The sequence below is a fragment of the Tupaia chinensis genome, unplaced genomic scaffold (genome assembly GCF_000334495.1).
Source record: "Tupaia chinensis unplaced genomic scaffold, TupChi_1.0 Scaffold000368_1, whole genome shotgun sequence".
NCBI classification, from domain to species: domain Eukaryota; kingdom Metazoa; phylum Chordata; class Mammalia; order Scandentia; family Tupaiidae; genus Tupaia; species Tupaia belangeri.
This window is the reverse complement of record NW_006159865.1, coordinates 1,803,459-1,819,374: the sequence shown is the minus strand read 5'-3', so window position 1 is coordinate 1,819,374 and position 15,916 is coordinate 1,803,459.

The window sequence follows — 15,916 nt, the reverse complement described above, 5'->3', positions numbered from 1 at the left end:
CCCTACACTGCCCCTTCACAGGACAAATTTCTGCTCACCTATCAAAATCCAGCTTATATGTCTCCTTCTCTTAGAAACCTTCTCTGACCCCACAGGCTGGGTGAGAATCACTGTGATATACCCCAAGACTTTCTCAAGTTATTCCCATCACATGCAGGTAGTCCTTGCTTTGCACAGTTTCACTATGTGTGAATTTCAATGACCATGTAGTAAGATGATACCAGTTCTCCAACAACACGGTTCAAGGTGTAGTTACCACAACATATGAATTGAGTAACTGCATCAACTGTGACCCGTTTGCTCTTTGATATACAAGTCAGCTTGTAAATAAGATTGACATCACATGATCGGTACCCAATCGCATCACTTCTTCCAAAGTCTGTTGCTGATTTGTCACTGTGCGTTCCTTAGTCAGTTCACACACAGACAGCAAAGCAAATAGCTATGTTACCTCCTCATCTCCCAGTGATAAATGTATGTGACATTTTACAAATACAGATAATCAAAAGAGAATTAGCCCTAAAAGACAAAAGGGCAGCAAAGAAATTAAAAACGATTGCCCTGGAAGTCTAATGCAAACAAAATGTAAATGAAATTATAGAAGAAATAATAGAAGAAATAGCTGACTATGGAATGTTGACATCTTTCAATCTTTCACCACTAGATGTACTCAAGAGATGCAGCCCGAAGAACTTAGCAAAGGCGTATTTAATGACACACGTTAACCAAAATGGCCGTGACAAAAAGGAAAAGGCTGTCTCAGAAGTAATGCCAGCAAACCATTTCACATTAAAGAAACTCTTAGAGATACTTCATTGACACAGACCGAAGGACAAAATGTTAGCAGCTGACCCAAACTTAGGGGTATGACAATTTGCAAAGACATAGAAAAGACATTGTTCCATTTGTAAGTTACATAAGGAGTACAAACGCAAACACTGTTCAGTCTATAGCTGATCAGTATTCTACACAAATTCTCAATGTTTCTAATGTTTAAGTGATCGTGTACTAAATAGATTTATACTTTTACTCTATTTTTCATTTCCCTATACTCTTATAATCAACATGAAGAGAGTTTCTCAAAGGGCATGAAACATTCACAATTTTCCCCAATGACTTTGGCCTTCACTCTGCACAGTTCTAGCTTGCATAGTAATACTTAGGATCCCTTGCTACTGTGTGAAGTAAAGATTGTCTGTATATTGAACTATACTCCTGCTACATTGTAATTGTTACTACACACACTCACAAGGACGTAATTTCACATTTGGGTCAATGAGTATCTAGTTGAGTGAGCAAATGATCAAATGAAAGAATTCTAAGTGAACTTCATCTCTATTAATATAGTTAGGATAAAAGAAAATGTGTTCAACCTCCAGGCCAGTGTGATTTGCCACCGTTCTTCCATCTAGGTGCTTGGCCTATATCCCAAGGAGTAGATATGCTGTGCTCATATTAATTCTATAGTCTTAATAATAGGCCCAAAGCTGGGTGTCAGCTTACTAACAAGCAGGTTAGTGCACAACTTTAGTTGGTTCCACTAGACCCTGTTTGCCATAGCCATCCTCATCACTGTCTCAGTCTGAAGCTGTGTTTGTGATTCAGCTACTCCAGTTTTAGATTATGGTCACAGAGCATGGGGAAACCTTAAGCAAATAACATGTATAATGGTCAATTTATTATAAAATAAGTGTCAGTCTGGCCAACAGCTTTTATGTCCTCTCCTTCCACATCTTTACTAAAATGTTAATAAATATTCAGATTCCATACTCATGTTTTTTTTCATGCATAGTAAAGTGGCCAGGATGTTAACATTGCCATGTCAGCCCTTCAAAATCTGTAAATGTAATCTCTGGATAATTGAAAGTATAACTTCTGGTATTTTCTCTGTATTTTTATCATTTAATCCTGTTGGAAATGCAACTCGGAAGAGACACAATATAAAAGGGACAACATTCCCACAGCTTTTGGAAGTCAGATGAACAATCTCATTAAGACATTTTCAGGAATTACCACAAACCAACTTATTTATTTATTTATTTATTTATTTTCTCCTGGGATTCTTCTCTGAGGATGTTTCTAAAATTGAATTAACCTCTTTTCAAAGGCCTTTAATAATTTCTCATTCCATAGGTAAATTGACATTTGCTACTAAATATGTGGCCCAGGGGGGTGGTTGAGAGTTCCATTTCTTCCTTTCTTAATTTGGCAATTACGTATTGAACACCTACTCTATTCTCAGCTCTGTGCTCAGAACTAGAATCAAAGCAGACAGTCAGACATGTGCACTTCTGGGCCTTCCAAACTGATGGCAGAAGTGGAAATGAAACCGATGAATGAATTGAAAGAACTGGTGTTAAACTAACTCATGCCACATGCTAAGAAGAGAACAAACAGGGTGAAGACAGAGGACACCAGACAAACCTTCTTCAGAGAAGATAGTCAGGGAAGAACTCTAAGATGAAACCTGAAATATGAGGAATTAAAGTTTTTTCACAGAGGAAATGTGCCAATGGGTTTTGAGACAGGAAAAGCCTGGAGTGCTCAAGGAAATGTAAGGAAGGAAACCAGAAGTCGTGTGTGTAATTGTGCATAGTAGAAACCCATGTGAAGTCCAGTGACTCCCTGGAGCTGGCCTTTTGTTGTCCAGCCCCTGCTCCACCACCTGTCATCTGGGGTTGACCTCTCAGGGGGACCTCCACAGGGAGCCTAGCTTCACCCTCATCTGTTTCCTATATGCAGCAGACCTGTCCTGATCTACAACCCAAGTTTGTATGCTCCGTCCAATCCTGTTTCTCTAAAATTTGACCTTGACTTGGGAATCACACCAATGTTCTTAATTGCAGGCTAATCTTTCCCCTCAAGTATTTTCCCTCTCTCTCTCTCCTTTATTTATTCTAAAATTTAAATGTTGTACATCTTTACAGCATGGAACATTGTTTTTCCATGTCAGTTAAGTCAAAGATAATACCATACACATCATCATTATCAACAGATAACTTTCCATTCTTGTGTCTGTTAAGATTTCCTTTCCAAGCACCGCTTACCATTATGTACCACCTCCTGTACAGTTTCTGGTCTCTGCCCTGGCATTCCCTGCTCTTATACCTTCCAGTCTTTCAGTCTCTGCCATAGGGTGCAGACATTCAGTATATATTGAGTGGGGACATACAATCTGTCTCTCACAGTCTGGCTTGCTTCTCTAAGCATTAAATCTTTTATATTCATCCACTTTATCAAATAAGAGGGTCTCATTGTTTACACTTCAGAACAGCACTTTTCTTGTTCTCTCACGCTGTCCACAAGCAGGAGGCTGAGCACTGTCTTGCAGGCATTAACACCAGCAAATGGACCCTTCTGGAAGCAGTTTTTCTGTGGCTGCAGGAGGAGAGAATGGCTCTGGGCCAGCCTTGCACTGGAGGGAATCTTGCTTGATCGGGTCATGGGAAATCAAATCTGTTTTCTTCTAGTTCCTTCAGGTTGTCAAAAGCACAGCACTAACTTTTTAAAGCTAGCTATAGCACATAATTGAGAAAATCTGTGATTCCAACTAAGCCAGAAAACTACTTATCACATGTCATCATGTCATACAATAAAAACCATGACTATATGCTGAATAATTTTTAAATAATGCATTATTAAGACTTTCTTGGCTATCTTGTCCAGCTATTATAGGGACTTTATAATACTTATATCTGTTGTTATTTTGGTTTGGGGGAAATGGACTTAATAGATTAGCTGACATAGTCAAGTCACTTCTCTTTCTGAGCCTGTTTCTTTATTAGTTAAAAGGTGACATATCAATATAACATTAGCTACCTCATAGGACTCTTAAGAGGACTACCTAAACTGATAGGTATCAAGCATATGGCCCAGTGCCCTAGTCACAGGGAAGGCTCATAAATACCAACTCTAGGAAATGGGTACTGAATTTAACTGAAATACTGCTTTCAGGGACTAAAAATGAAGATTTTCTGCAGAGACTTCACCCTCTAGACCCATTCTATAGTGGAGAGGCAAAAACCCAGGCCCTTCTGAGATGATTACTGAACTTGTGCTGTGAAATATTGCTTTGTGGAACTAAAAATGAAGATTTTTCTGCTGAGACTTCACTCTCCAGGTCCATTCTAGAGTGGTAGGGCAACCTCTGTATACTTCTCTCTGTGTCTCTCTATCTCTCTGTGTCTCCCTGTGTCTTTTAGTTTTTTAAATTTTTTTTAAGGTAAAGTATTTTCTGGGCTCTCAGCCCCTCCTTTATCTTGCTAATTCATGCCTTTCCCCCTCCCAATTAGGAGAGGCAAAAACACAGGCCCTTCTGAGATAGCTACCAAACTTGAGTGTGAAATATTGCTTTTGCACGGAGCACATGTGTGTGCAGTTCTCATTTTTTTGCTTTTTAAAATTAAAATACAAAATTTAATTTTTTTTTCTTTTTGTTTCTTTTTCTCTTCCTTTTTTATTTTTTTTGTTTTTCTTTTACCTTCATCCCTTGGTTGCTCAGCCTCCATGCACTGAATGTCTGGACAGGTCTAAGTGAACAGTATCCGAACATCTAAATACTATTAGGGTCAGAATATTCATTAACTCCCACTGAATCTGATGCACAAAAGGTGAAAAACAGATAGAAGAGAGATTGCAGATCACCTCCTCCTGCATGTTTCTGAACACTCAGATTGAACTTTAAGAATTAGGAAGACGCATACAACCCATCAGATGACCAAAATCACTGCAGTGGCACAAGAAAAATGAGAAAGCAAGAAAATACCTCTTCTCCAAGGTAAAAGAAGAACTCCTCTTTGTCCACAGACAGTACAATGGAATTCACGGAAATGTCAGATAATAATTTAGAACATTCATAATGACAAAGCTAACAGAGATGCAAGAGGAGAGAGACAGTGAACACCAGAAGATGAAGGAGAAAAGAGCCGACAAGTTCCAGGAGGTGAGGAAGTTCTTGCACAATCTAAAAAAAGAAAGACACACCATAAAAAATAATCAAATGGAACTGCTAGAGATGAAGGCTATAATACAGGAAATCAAAACCTCTCTTGTCAGAGAGAGAGAGAGAAAGAGAGGAAGAGAAAGCATCGTCCAGTGGGGCATAGTCATGTCTCAATTCTTCCTCCTTTATTTCTCCATCCTGTTGGAATTTGGGGATTACACAGGTGTCCAGTGTGTTTCTCAAGTCGCTGGTATTAGAATTCAAACTGCTCAGTCAGCCACATGGAATCCAGCTCCCTTAACCAGTAGGCCATGGGGCCAGTCCATAAAATAAATGTCTTCTATAGAATTTTCTAAATCACTTTTTTCCAGAATTTTACTGTTCAGGAGTTGGGTCTTTGGGGATTATGATATTCTGAATGTGTCTTTCAGGATTATGTCTTAAACTCCTCTCATGGGAATATTTGGCAAAGTAGATACAACTAGGCCATAAAAGGTTAGCACTGTGATTCTCCAAGTATGCCCTCTGGGTCTTTCTCATCTTGAATTTCCATGACCTAATACTATGTCTGGCACACTGTACACATTTTATAAATAGGTACTGAAAGAATAAATATATTTTGTAAATTAGGATGTATCAGTGCAGGCAGGGTTATGCTATTGAAACAACCCCAGTGTTATGGCTTCTAATTTGGTCTTGAGATCTCCCTCTTGAGAGTAGTCATTGCCAAGGTAACACTTTCCAGAAGAGCCCTGAAAGGATGTGGGGTTTGAGTCCTAAGTGAGGCACAATGAGGTAGTGAAACCAAAAGTTATGAAAATAGAAGACATTTTTTGCTCGCAGGTACTGGAGGGGTGCCATGGGAGGATGACTGGATGTCTAGAGGGGGCAGAAAACTCAACCACTGAGTGGGAGTGAGAAAGTGAGATGGACAGTGAAAAAGAGAGGTCCTGGGAGACTATGCCTTTACTGACTTCCTTATCCCTTGGGTTTCTCCATGGGGGTTGTGGACTGCCTATGCCAAAGACAACAGGTACAAAGTGGGGAATCCATATATGACTCTGTTGTTGACCGTTAGGTGTTATCATGGTCTGCTGCTGTGAGATGTCTTGGGTTTGTAGGTCAATGAGGTGAGGAACAGGCAGATGATATAAACAATCGCACAGAGAGAGCAAGTTTTAAGGAAGTCAGAGGGTACAACTGGTTTCAAATAACTTATGCCAGGCCTAAAAATAGATGCTGAGTCAGTGACCATAATAAACAAATATAAGACACTCTTGTCTCTCTTGGGGGAGTTAAGATTCTAAGAAGTCATCATTCTCAGAGGATACAGACTGAAAGAGCAGGCATTTTATGGGACCTCGCAGGGCTTGTGGAAGAGGAAAAAGAGAACATGACCAAAACCCAGATGACTCTTACAGCTTCAGCTGTGTTAAAAGAAAAATAAACCAGCTAATTTAATAGAGTTTTCATAGAGCAAATCTTAACACGATTTAAATTGGGCAGTTTTCCCAAGACTTCCAGAAAATGGTCAGCCTCGTGGTCTCATGGTCAACTTGGCATTTAAGTCGGAGGAACAGGAAAGTGTCATACAAAAAACTTAAGTGAGGGAGTGAGGTAGAGAAATCATTGGTTACATTCTGACATTTTTCCAGCTTGGTAGCACCTGCCAGATAGCAAAAACAGTGGAGGCTGAAGGACGGTAGCATCAAGTCCATTCTGAAGTTTGTCTGTATTAACATGGTTTAAAAGGCGGGATTCCTGTGATTGACTGAAGCTACGCTGCTGTGATTGTCTGTAACCTAGCAACCAGCTCAGAAAAACAGCCTAACATGTATAATATCGACTTATCCATAGGAATTAAAGTGTGGGAGCCCAAGTATGCCCTCTGGGTCTTTCTCATCTTGAATTTCCATGACCTAATACTATGTCTGGCACACTGTACACATTTTATAAATAGGTACTGAAAGAATAAATATATTTTGTAAATTAGGATGTATCAGTGCAGGCAGGGTTATGCTATTGAAACAACCCCAGTGTTATGGCTTCTAATTTGGTCTTGAGATCTCCCTCTTGAGAGTAGTCATTGCCAAGGTAACACTTTCCAGAAGAGCCCTGAAAGGATGTGGGGTTTGAGTCCTAAGTGAGGCACAATGAGGTAGTGAAACCAAAAGTTATGAAAATAGAAGACATTTTTTGCTCGCAGGTACTGGAGGGGTGCCATGGGAGGATGACTGGATGTCTAGAGGGGGCAGAAAACTCAACCACTGAGTGGGAGTGAGAAAGTGAGATGGACAGTGAAAAAGAGAGGTCCTGGGAGACTATGCCTTTACTGACTTCCTTATCCCTTGGGTTTCTCCATGGGGGTTGTGGACTGCCTATGCCAAAGACAACAGGTACAAAGTGGGGAATCCATATATGACTCTGTTGTTGACCGTTAGGTGTTATCATGGTCTGCTGCTGTGAGATGTCTTGGGTTTGTAGGTCAATGAGGTGAGGAACAGGCAGATGATATAAACAATCGCACAGAGAGAGCAAGTTTTAAGGAAGTCAGAGGGTACAACTGGTTTCAAATAACTTATGCCAGGCCTAAAAATAGATGCTGAGTCAGTGACCATAATAAACAAATATAAGACACTCTTGTCTCTCTTGGGGGAGTTAAGATTCTAAGAAGTCATCATTCTCAGAGGATACAGACTGAAAGAGCAGGCATTTTATGGGACCTCGCAGGGCTTGTGGAAGAGGAAAAAGAGAACATGACCAAAACCCAGATGACTCTTACAGCTTCAGCTGTGTTAAAAGAAAAATAAACCAGCTAATTTAATAGAGTTTTCATAGAGCAAATCTTAACACGATTTAAATTGGGCAGTTTTCCCAAGACTTCCAGAAAATGGTCAGCCTCGTGGTCTCATGGTCAACTTGGCATTTAAGTCGGAGGAACAGGAAAGTGTCATACAAAAAACTTAAGTGAGGGAGTGAGGTAGAGAAATCATTGGTTACATTCTGACATTTTTCCAGCTTGGTAGCACCTGCCAGATAGCAAAAACAGTGGAGGCTGAAGGACGGTAGCATCAAGTCCATTCTGAAGTTTGTCTGTATTAACATGGTTTAAAAGGCGGGATTCCTGTGATTGACTGAAGCCTTGCTGCTGTGATTGTCTGTAACCTAGCAACCAGCTCAGAAAAACAGCCTAACATGTATAATATCGACTTATCCATAGGAATTAAAGTGTGGGAGCACAACAGCTGTTTTAGGCCAAAATAGTTTAATTTAACAGCTATAAATGGCACGCATCATTTTTGCCCGTATTAGCCAAAGCAAGTCAGCGACAGTGCCTGATACCAATTAGACAAGGTGTATGCTCCTCCCCAGAAGGAGGAATGCATATTTTGAATAATAAGATCATGAAAATAATGTCTATAGTGACAACAGTACATTATTACTGGTTTTATTTTCTTCCAAACAATCATTGGTTGCATAAACATCATCTTTTGTGAGGATTATTAGCATATGATTTTATTATATTGTTCCAGATGCTCTTTAAAAAGAATTACTGAGATTAGTTCCTTTCTTGAAAGAGGATGTTGACACACCGCATAATCGCAGCAGAATAAATCTACTAAACTAGGATACTGGCTGATAGTGAAAAGTTACGTTGCTAATAAAGGTAATTTTTTTCTTGAAGGTAACAGAAAATAAGAGGGGGACTTAGAAAATGGAAAAAATGAAGGGTGAGTTTTATGTTGGTGCAGAAAGATTTGAAATCCATGCATATCTTTTCATGATATGCATTTTCATGAACCTCTTTTTTTAAAAAATAATTATTTAGTTTTATTTATTCATTCTTTTAGTTTGACAGAGAGAGATATACAGAGAGAGAGGAAAAGTAAAAAGCAAGTCATCAGGTCTGGGACTCGAACTGTAGTCAGCCATTTGGAAGTGTCCAGCGCCTTAACCACCACACCACCTGCTGGCCTCTCATAAACCTTTCAAAGACTCCTTGTATATATTGGGTTGTCAGAAAATCCATGAAAAAAATACGTCACAACCTTTCTGACAACCCAGTATTTAGTCCAAGTCAATAATAGGTGTAATTAGTTCAGTCACTGTGTAGATCGTTACTGTCTGAAACTAAATTGGCTTGAAGAAAGAAGACCATAACCAGGGTAGACCAGTTAGTATAAACAAGTTGGGTTGATATTTATGCTTTTGTGCAATTACTTTTGGACAATTCTGATGTCTATGAAATCCAATGAGCTATGAATGAACCATAGAGAAGCCCTGAGGAAATGTCCTACATGTTGGCGGGTGGCTTCAGAAGGGGCAGGGCCTTCTGAAGGATGTCAGACACAATTGATCTGAGTTTTGCTGAGGCATACTTTACTCTGTTTTTAAAGTACATGGTGGGCTGTTATTTGGGAATTTATCAATGCATGATATTTCCCTCCCACATTTTTGGGGGGGAAAAAAAAGAAGGATCTGGTTTCAGAAAATAATTTCAAAGGATTAGACAGAAACACTACATGCACCCTAGAAACACAGTAGATCATTAGTAAATTTTATTCCTTGTCAGAGGACTTCACACACTTTTCAGATTCTTCCTTGGGTCCTTTGGTCCGAAGGCCACAATGACTGGAAAACAAATAGTCCCTCTAATTGCAGATGTCAGGGCAAGGTCCAATCACTGTCCTGCCTGTGTTGCTTTTCAAAAGGAGAAATGCAGTTCTGCCAGCCAGAGAACCGATGACTGCCCAGGAATGGGTTGGCAGGTTAGTTTACAGATTAACATTTTGTGGCTGCATATTTATGGACTAGAATCCCAAGTACTCACTTTATAATAGAATGTGCGAGAGGGAGAAATGATAAAGTGGCACAACCTGGCACATCATCCCCATGGCAACTGTATCACAATGAAAAGTTACTGCTGGTGTAAAGGCAAGATGCTTTTCGCTGTGATGGAAAATATTGCCTTCAAAATCTGCAAACTGGGAAGGGCCTCGGAAGACCTATTTCTCTGTCCTCTCTCTTTTTCTTTGTCTGCAGCATTCTTCTGTATTTCCTCACTTTTTCACCAACCTCCCCTCCCTTTCGTGTGGCTGTGAACCGACAAGGAAGATGGGCATCATTTTTTCCAAGCTTTCTCATCATTCTACACGAATAGCCACAAACAGTTTAAATGATGCAATTATCAGATAAAGAGGAAGTCACCTCGGTACCATGTGCACATCCTAAATGATTAGAGTTTTTTTATTTCTTTCCTGGTGCCCTGCTCTTTCAAATATTGTGTTCTCATTAGATACATACGGGAGTGTTTGTCAACAAGTACTCTTCATCCCTCTCATTTGTCTGGGTGAATCGTTCTCAACCCTAAAAAGACAAACACTCCCATTCATACTAATGAAAAAAATGATTGTGCTCAGTCATGTCTATCCAGAGTATAGGAAAAAGGAAAAAAAAAAAAAACTCGTGGGAACGAGCAGTTAGCGTAATGGCTATGTTGCTGGACTCCCACGTAGTCGACCGCGGTTCGCGTCTCAGACCCGGTGGCTTAAATTTCATGCTGGGCGCGTGTGCGTGCGTGCCCAAGATCCCAAGAGGAGAATGGAGGAGAAGGGATTGCGGCGTGACCATCCCCCCTGGGGGGTGATTTCTTGCTTTCTGTCTCTATGTCTCTGTCTGTCTGGCAAGCGCACGCGCCCTATAGCGAAAACCTCTCCAAAAAAACAAACAAACAAAAAAAAAAAACCCTCATATTATGAATCAAGTGTTATTTCTCCCTCGCTATACGAAATATAAAATTTCTGTCTCTTGGACAATACTGCAAACTATTTCTAGATGAAGATATTTCCAATTTTCCTAAATCCAAAGCCAGAGGTATTTTCTAAACTTGACCCAACTCTTCCATTAAGTACTAGATTCTTCTAAGTGTTTGGCTATTTCCTCCCTTTTTGATATGTTCAACATTCAAAGTGCACCCTAATTTGAGATGATGTTTAAAATATATGAACTTTTTCTATATTGTAGAAAGCAGAAGAGAACATTTTCTTTATTTCTTTAAGCATATAAATGCAAATATATATGTAATTATATATATATATATAGGTACTTACATCAAAATTTGTTGGCAAGTTCCCCCCAAAATCTGTCTTTTCTCTTTGCTAAATCTATATTAATCAGCAGAGAATGACGTGTTAAGTAATAGCATTTCTCAGTGCTGAATATTATGCCAAAAATTATAAATCAGTGTTATGTTTGCATCCACATTTCCAAATTTATCACGGAGCTTGCTAATCAGGTTATGACCCTATCTCACTGAACACAAACATAACCTCAGAATTCTTACTTTGGTTCTTTTAATAATCACTATCAAATGATTGGAATGGACCACAACATACAACATGTTTTCTATTCTCAAATAAGATAATGCATTAATTTTAAAAAGGCTATGTGGGGACCAGCAGTTAGCGTAATGGCTATGTCGCTGGACTCCCACGTAGTCGACCACGGTTCGAGTCCTAGACTCGGTGGCTTAAATTCACACTGGGCGTGTATGCGTGCGTGCCCAAGATCCCAAGAAGAAAATGGAGGAGAAGGGATTGCGGTGTGGCCATCCCCCCAGGGGGGTGATTTCTCGCTTTCTGTCTCTCTGTCTCTCTCTGACTTTCTGGCAAGCGCACATGCCCTATAGCAAAATCCTCTCCAAAAAAAAAGTAAAATAAAACAAAATAAAGGGCTATGTGGTACTAGATTAAGTTCCTTTCAAAAATTTAGTTATCAGTTAAGTTCAGCTACATGAACAAAATCCAAGGCTTTGGTCCAGCCGTAGTGGTATGTTTCCCAGTTGCAACATCTATGCTATTTCTTCTCTTCCTCTTCTAATTCTCTTCCTCTTCTTCCTTCTTCTTTTTTCCCCTACCAATTCCAACTCTTTCTGATATAAGGATAAACATTTGTTCAGACTAATCTTAGAACTTCACCCCATGGTTGGGACCAGCAGTTGGCATAATGGCTATGTCGCAGGACTCCTATGTAGTTCACCATGGTTCAAGTCCTGGACTCGGTGGCTTAAATTCACACCAGGCATGTGTGCGTGCATGCCCAAGATCCCAAGAAGAGAATGGAGGAGAAGGGATTGTGGCATGGCCATCCCCCCTGGAGGGGTAATTTCTCGCTTTCTGTCTCTCTCTGTCTTTCTGGTGAGCACATGCACCTTATAGCAAAAAACTCATAAAAACAAAAAACAAAAAATCTTCACCCCAGGGTTATAGGACAAATGCCTGAGCGAGAAGCACACAATCTCAGTAAGATCAATCAGACACTTCACTGTGGTTTTTGAACTGGAGTGTATAAAAAGAAGCCTCCTTGCCCCACTGATCATCGAGCTTTAAGGATAGTAAATCTGAATCTTCCAGTGGACACACCCTTGCTAAAGGAAATAAACAAGTGTAAGAGTTGAAAGAAATAATTGAAGGTCAAAGAAAGCCAAAAGCACATTTGTGAATCAGGCTCCTATTTTTCTGAGCCCGGAAAACCCCTGCCCTTTCCATGGTTTGACCTTGCTTACTGATGTTTTCTTTCTCCATAAACTAGCTTGATTGGGCTTCTATTTCCTGCATCCAGAAGAGTTCTAACTCTTCTGTATGTAATGTGGCCAACATTGTGGTGGTTTGTCAAGGAATGCCTACAAGTGGTGAAGCACTTAATCATGGAAGCCTGGAAGTTATCACTACTTAGCTTTTCCAACAGGTTGGCGGGCAGATCAGAGGATTGGGAAAGCAGGAAGCAGAGCCTAAACTATGGGAAGGAGCCTCGGGGAGAAAACATAAGTGTTTAAGACTACAGGTAGGAGCAAGGCAGCACCTTGAGAGGAATGGTTTACTGGTAGACTATTAAGAGGGGGATTGAGTTGCTAATGAGCTGGGTTTGAGGCTTAGGTGTATCTTATAACAAAGACAATCTTGATCTAAGACCTGGATATGATAGCAGAGCAGAACTAGGAGCAATATCTATCCATATTTTTCCTGCTCAATTATTGACCTCTTTCTTTTATTCACTCTAGGGTCTAGTGACTGGATTCTACCTCACCTAGGAAGAAGTTAGGACTGGCAGGGGACCAGATACATTGGTTTTCATAAATCTCAGCCCTGTAGCTATGGAGTCAATTGAATTCAAGTGAGAATATTGATTAGGAAAACATGGGATTCTGAAAATTGAAATGGGAATATATGGAAAGATGTTGATAAAACTGAGGAACTTCATCCTGAAACTCTATGGGTCTTCTTTGGCAGGAGAAATGGCTCTTCTATTTTGTCTGAGAAGCTCAGTCTTCCTTTGCCTAAGAATCTATAATTCCCCCTATAATCCTGCCCCACCCCCAAAGCACTGCTGGTCCTTCTCAGGAACTGCTCTTATAACCTTCTTTGCTTTCAGACTTACAACTTGATACGAGTCCCAGCAGAAAGCAAAGAGTGAGATACTTTGAGTTACCTATGAGAAGACAATACACTCCAAAGAACTACATGGACTTTAAAATTTTGTAGACAAAAATCTGGGGGGATTTTTGTAGAGCTAGACATTTAGATGTAGGTGGACATTTAGGTATGGTAAAAAATTGGAACAGACTGAATTTATTTACATGGGTTCACTAAGCAAAAGTTGAATTGCTGAACTGAATATATTAGCTCAAGGGATTAGAAACAACTCTAACATTTAAGGGAGTGATTAACCAAAATATGGACCCAATAATGATCTGCACTAAATAAGGTCAAAATCCCAGAACTGCTTTAGTATACTGTAGAGAAAAGTATTCAGAAACATGGGGTTATTAGAATGTTGGAGTGGGCATTTCTTGAAACACCTGCTTATCCATCCTGGGAGGATCCAGAAGGCACATCATTCCCCAAGACTGTGAGAAATAAATCTGTCAGGCATCCTTGAAAGCTCTGTGGTGGCTTTTCTCTGTTGGTCATAAATTACTATCCTGGACTGCAATCCCTAAATCCAGTGGGAATAATGGAATTCGGTTCTATCAGGGGAAAGGATAGATAGGTTTGGTTACCAAAATGGAGAGTGAAGTCAAAAACCAACCAGAATAGTCCCACTCACCGAAATCCATGGCATTGGCCAGCTGATCCTGATCATGATGATATTCCTAGAAAATAAATAAGTGGGATCGCTCTGAAGGATGGTGGTAAAGGAAAATCCTCCCAATATACATAACTTCAAGCCATCAACTGGTTGTTCATTTAGCCTGGTTGTTAAAACACCATGGAGAATGTGGTTAATGACCATTTATTTATAGCTCAGACTACATAAAGAGAGGAAGATTTTGAATGTTTCTATCACAAAGTAATGACAAATGGTTAAGATGATGGAAATGCTAATTACTCTGATTTAATTATTGCTCGTTTTAGTCATGTACTGAAAAAAATCACATTGTACCCACACAAATATGTACAGTGTGTGTGTGTGTGTGTGTGTGTGTGTGTGTCCTACTGGATCTACTTCTCTGGTTAAATCTTGACAGATACATGTAGTTTACAGAGTCCAAACCCCAGTATCAGGGAGCAGAGTTTAGAAGAGTGGATTTGAAGCTGAGAGATGATAAGGAAATCACCCTCTCATGGAGCTCTTCCATGAAGGGTAGCCTAATGACTCCATGACTATAAATGCTCGTATGTGTGGACAGTGTAAGAAACTTCCTCTTCTTGGAGTCAGAGGTAAAGGTCCAGACAGATGACTACAGTGGAAGTTCCTTCAGCCTAGAAATTCTATAGCAGCAGAAACAACAAGGGTATGGCGATTTTATGGCTCAGGTTCCCTGAGGGGGAGAGTTCAGTGTGCAGAGAGCTATGGGATGGGCAGCTGGACCTATGGCCATCCAGAATTCCCAGGGCAGAAGCTGGCACAGGACAGGCAAGGAAAAGGACTCTTTGTTCCACCCTTGTTTAACCAGCTCTGCAGAGGCAGCCCTGTGGCAGATGGGACTGGCTCCCTAGCCTTCCAGGGTCTTCCAGGGCAAGCAGGGACCCAGAACCTCTAACTTCTTTGTACCTCACCATGCTACTCAGACTGATGAGGCTCATGGGAACAGCAGCTATGTTGGCATTCATGGAAAAAATTCTTCATGAAAGTAGCTCATTTGAGTCCCAGCCTTACGATCAATAAGGACTTGGCTACAATAGCATGGAAAACCTGGATAAGAAAAAAATATCTTATCCAAGGAATATTCTGGGAGTAGCATGATGTTTCCAGTATATTCTAGGACTCCCAGAATGATTGTAATATTGTAATCCTATCTTGGTAATCTTTTTTCTTTCTTTTTCTTCTTTATTTTTTCCCCTGAGGTTTTTGTTTGTTTGGTTGGTTTTGTTTGTTTGTTTTGTTTTGTTTGTTTGTTTGCCATAGGGTAAGCATGTGCTTACCAGAGACAACAAAATAGTGAAAGGGAAAGTGAGAACTCACGCCCCAGGGGAATGGCCAATCTGCATTTTCCTCTTGGGATTTGGGGCATACATGCACAAGAGCTTGGCATGATTTTCAAGCCATTGGGTTTAGGACTTGAACTGTGGTCAGCCATGTGGGAATCGAGCACCTTAACCACCACACCTCCTGCTGACCCTCCTCCCCCCCCTCCCCAAATCCTGGTATTCTTAACACTTTATTTTTAAATTTTTCCCAGGTACATGGAGAGAGTCAGAGAAAGGCAGAAAGACGCCCCCATGGGGCATGGTCATACCTTGATCCCTTCTTCATCCCTTCCTCTTTTTGGGATTTCAGGCACACATGCACAGGGGCCCAACAAGAGTGCTTTTCAAGCCTCAGGTTCTGGGACCCAAACTGCATAGCTGCCATGTGAGATCCAGCTGCCTTAACTACCACGCCATGGGTTGGCCCTGTTAATATTATATTTTACGAAAAGCACACCAAGAGACTGCACTCCAGTACCTTCACCACAGGCAGGTAACAAATACT